The 4,919-nt window shown below is 42.0% G+C and overlaps 1 pseudogene; it reads right to left on the reverse strand.

Annotated features, from left to right (window-relative positions):
• The window catches only part of LOC102844263, a 13,154-nt pseudogene extending 9,017 nt beyond the window's left edge, over positions 1-4,137 (reverse strand).
• Positions 4,138-4,919: the final 782 nt, after the last annotated feature.

Below are 4,919 nucleotides of genomic sequence, written 5' to 3' on the forward strand. Positions count from 1 at the left end.
AATTACTTTTTTAATTTTTTATACTTTTTAAAAATTTACTTACTTATAATGAGATAGATATATCTGCTTTTTAATTGAGAAATAGAACTCAGTAAAATGAAAGCTGTCAGGTTTATGGATCCTGTGAGGAATGAATTGGGAGACTTGTGGAGTATGTTCTCTTGACACAGCCAATGCACCACCCTCTGAAGGACCTGAAGCCAAAGCCAGAGAATCAGAAGTAATTGGGAGGAGCAGAATCCTTACTGTGCTTCCCTGAATCCCCTCAGAACCACACAGAGAGGCCTTGTCCACCAGGGCCATGCTTCAGCCTGACTACCTAAAGGTGGATCCCAAAGAAGACAAAAAAGCAGGAACCAGTTAGCACCGTGTGCCTGCTGCCAAATGTGGTGACTATGCATTTCAATGACCCCTCTTGCCCATTAATTAGTTTATAGCTACATAGACCAGCTTCATTCAATGAACTGCAGATCTGAGCCGAAGGAACTGCTGCTCTTATATTTACCTGCACTGCACCATCTGATGGCCACTGAGAGGAATAGCAGGAAGCAGCATCTGCCCATTGTCCTCTAAAGGGAAACAAGACATACAAGGTCACTGGATCTGTGGTTTCTGTATCAAGAAACGTAAAATGGAAAGGGGTTCTGGATATTTTAATACCTCTCAGAATAGATCCCATATCCATCTGGTTCTATAAATACCCATTAGACCATGGGATTCTTTCCCTGAAACTCCCAGTCACTGAGACTAAACCACACCTGGGATGGTATCAGGGCTTCCTCCAGATGCCTCTTCTTCACCAGGACAGAAAACTTTCTCCACCTTCTTCCAGATGTCAAAACTAAGAATCCCAATCATATAGGGACTCAGTGCTTCAACTGCAGAGAACTTTGATGTAGGTCAATTGCTCAACCTTTTATGGGGAAAATAAAATCATGCAAACCCAGCCCAGGCTCCACCTTTCCCAGGCCTGTCCAGCCCACACCACATGTCCTTCCCACTGGCTTTCTTCCTTTGAGACTATCTGGTGGCATTTTCCATGCTTTTTCCAAAAGCTAATTCTCCTCTACTGCTTTAATCCACCAAACTCTCTCAGGGATAAAGCTAGTCTCCTCTCGTTAAGAAAAACAACTTTGGAAGTCCAATATAGGTCACTAGAGTCATAGGGTAGTATTAATAAATTCAGGATTATACAAACACATGAACACATGGAATAGCTCTAAAAATTTTATATTCTAGGTTTCCAGGCAGCAAAACTAGTTGAACTGTCCAATTAATATTTGTTTTGTCCTCAAGCCCTATTTTAACTTCTCTATAGTTATGCAGATTACCTTAAACTGCCTCTTTACTGGGAAAGGAATGCATCTTTCCTAAATGAGCATTTGTCTTTTGAAACGGCATTTTTCTGAGCCATATGTAAACTGTACATCACATTGTCTGTTTACTAGTAACTGTGTGTAAACTAGTCTTTTATGTATACCTTTGAACTAACAATAGTAATATGCTAAATAGATTAATACCTAATCTAAGTATAAAAATCAATAACCATCCTTAGAAGGGAGGGCAGTTTTTTAGAGAATTCTCTCTGATCCCAAAGATAAAGTGCTTTGGATATTGTCTGACTCTTCTTGGTTAATCAGCCTTTTACTGAATATTCATTCACTTGGGGAAGGCGGAAAGTTGGAGGTGAAGTACAGAGTCCTGGGAAATGACTTTGCTTTCTCACCTTAACAACTCTAAATTTTATTCAAGAATCAGAAGATTGTGAAAGAACCCCTTGTGTGAACTAACAGTAGGTTGGAACCAACCTGACAGCAATGAGTTGGTTTGGTTTTTATATTTTTTTTATGAATAAGAATGAATATTAATTGTTAATGCAAGGATTTAAAATAAGGGGACCATCGTAGGTCCAGAAAAGAATCAGGAAGTGGAATATAAGGGAGTGAGAGTGACACCAACTAATCAGCGCCAGCTAACAGTGTTAGAGCTGCAGAGCTGCTCTCCCTTCTTTTCCCAGAATAGTCACCAAAATGATCAAACCACAAGAAGCAGCAGCTATGCTCTGTTTCTCTGTTACGGATGTGAAACTGTTCTACCTCCATTTTCCAGGAATAATTATCCAAGGCCCCAGTCTACTTCCCTATCTTATAGAAAACAACTGTGAACATCCACTTGCCCAATTTCCCTGTGAGACAATATAAAACCCCTCTCTAACTTTAAATGGGAGGTGGTCTTTACTTTGTAGTCAGCCTGGCAGTTTCTCCTCAATATACTGTCTTTTCTTGGAATGATCTGGGTTCTATCCTTTCTTAGAGACCTTACATTTCTGATGCTGAAAACCGAGGAGGGGAATTTGCCAGGAACCAGGAAGCAACAAACCCTGATTCTCTAACTTTTCCTCTCTCTCATCCCTCTCTCTCTCTCTCTCATCCCTCTCTCTCTCTCTCTCTTTCCCTCTCTCTCTCTCTCTCTCCCTCCCCATCCTTCCCTCCCTCCCTTCCTCTTTGTAAACCTAACCCACAGAGACTGGAGATCTCTTCCAAACTCATTCATAAGCTCAGTGGTGGCTAGTAAGCAACCTATGCCTCCTATTGTTTACATGATGTAGGATTGGAATTTGCCCTAATTTTATATTGAGATTCTCTGAAAACTCTGAAAAATTGGCTTCTGTCTCTCCTCTATATGTAATCTGTCCCTCTCTCCTGGCCTAAAGACACCTAGGACGTGCTGGGGTGCCCTAATTCTTTTCATTCCTCCATGCATTTGATCTGCCTCCTGACTGTCTCTGAACTGCTGAAAGGACACCCTTCTCTGAGGCTTTCTGCCTCTTGCCATTGCTGGCCTTCTGAACAACACCAAACCAATTTAGGGTAAGTGACAATGATTCTCGTTTTTCAGATCTCCTGCTCATTTCAGACTCTAAAAGTTCCAGCACTAGGTCAGGTAGATGCCTCAGCCACCTTGACCTCTCTCCTGATGCTGGGGATGCCCATATCATGAGCAGACTTTCTTCTCGTGAGGATAAAAGGAAGTAAGAAATGCCTTATTCCCTTAAGTCTCTCTCTCTATATATGAACCCTCACTACTTATCTCCCTCCCCAATCATGGAGCTAGCCAATCCCACTCTTCTCGAACCCCTCTGCTGCAATGTCTCCTCCGTTGTTTGATACTCTATTATTGTAAGAACACAGGATAGTCAAAAGAACACAGGGTAGCCACAATATCAAGTAAATAATAGGTCTCAATAGCCCTAAAATGGGACACTCGAGTTCAACATTTTCAGAGACTTCAACAATTTCTATCAATGCAATGGCAAATGGTCAGAAATCCTCTATGTACATCCAGTCCTTCTTTGAGCTCTACTCTCTTTCTGTCAGACAAAACTTATGTACTTACCAAATTCTTTTAGTTATTTCTAAGCCCTCTCCCCCTCCTGATCAAAACTCCCTCACCTTTGATCCCACTGATCTCTCAACTACCCCTACAGCTCATGCTCCCCCACCTCTGTTGTATGCAAATACTACCCCACCACAGGAGGACCTCTCCACCTCCACTTCTGACTTATAGCCCCCCTCCCTTCTCCTCCCCTCTGTCCTCTCCCAGATCTAAACTGCACCCAAACTTTTTCACTCTCTGCTTTTCTCTTACTTCCCCTCTACTCATTTTGCTCAGTATTTTAGCTCCCTATAACTAACTTTCTAGTTAAAAAAAAACACCCAAAAACAAAACTTAAGAAAAAAATATTCTACAACTAAAATATCACTCTCTTCCTGAAATTAAGTATCACTTCTCCACCTTCTTTGAACCCAACCCAGCATAACATCCTCCCCCAGCACTCCAGAGCAAAACACACAGGCAAATCCATCAAGCTCCTATACCCTTCCCCTCTCTCAAGTAACAGCAACTAAGGATACAGGAAGTGGAAGCAATAAACAAGCAAAAAGTTAATAAAAGGTAAGACTACACATACTTATGGGGAGGCATAGTGTCAACTGCATGCAGCCTCTGGCGTCTTGAGGAGCCGCAGATATGGAGGGATCCAGGTGCTTGTGGTGTTCTATTTGCTTCAAGGGGGGCGTTGGCAAAGCGGACCTGCCAGATGACCTGGGGGGTGTCTGGCCCAAAGTTTGCCAGCATTTGGGAAGGCCAGATAATAGTAAGATACCGTAGGGCCTGAGGGCTGTCTTTCATTATTTTTGTTCAAGCATTCCTCTAGGTCATATAGCCCTGGTGTGTCCACTTGCTGTACAGCTGTAACTTGTGGTTGCTGTGAGGCTGATGTGTCAAATGTGTTAATGGTTGGTTACCCATGATGGATACTGTTGGGTAAAACTCCCCAATTAAAACAAGCTTGGAAGCAGGAGCTGCCTCCACTTCCATAATAGCTTGCCTCCAGAAAACCTGTGAACCTGGAGAGAGGATGAGAGACACACAAGTGTTGAGGACTCTCCTTCATAGGGTCGCTATGAGTTGCCGGCGACTCTTCGGCACTTAATAACAAGAAGAACACATATACTTAGAATTTTTGCTTTTATTAAAATACGTTTTTTATTTTGCTTTGTTTCTCTTTTCCTCACAGTATTTTCCACCCACCTTAAAATTTCAGCCAGAAGTTAAAAAAAAAAAGTTCCAAATTTCAAGAACCCTATAACTTTTAAAATTCACTAATTTAGACAGTAAGTCTCATGAGAAAAGAAAGGGTTAAATTCCCATTCTATCAATCAGCCTGGCCCTGATATTAAGAAAAAACTCAGAAAAAAGCTTTAAGCCACCAAAGTAACCCAAATTAATTTTTAACTGCTGCTATTTCAGTGTTCAGAGTGGAGGGAGGAGTGGCGCCCACTTCCATAATAGCTTGCCTCCGGAAACCCTATGACTTGGAGAGAGGATGAAAGGCACCCAAGCGTCAAGGACTCTTC

The sequence above is a fragment of the Elephantulus edwardii genome, unplaced genomic scaffold (assembly GCF_000299155.1).
Source record: "Elephantulus edwardii isolate Elephantulus edwardi_28Jun2011 unplaced genomic scaffold, EleEdw1.0 scaffold00168, whole genome shotgun sequence".
Taxonomy (NCBI): domain Eukaryota; kingdom Metazoa; phylum Chordata; class Mammalia; order Macroscelidea; family Macroscelididae; genus Elephantulus; species Elephantulus edwardii.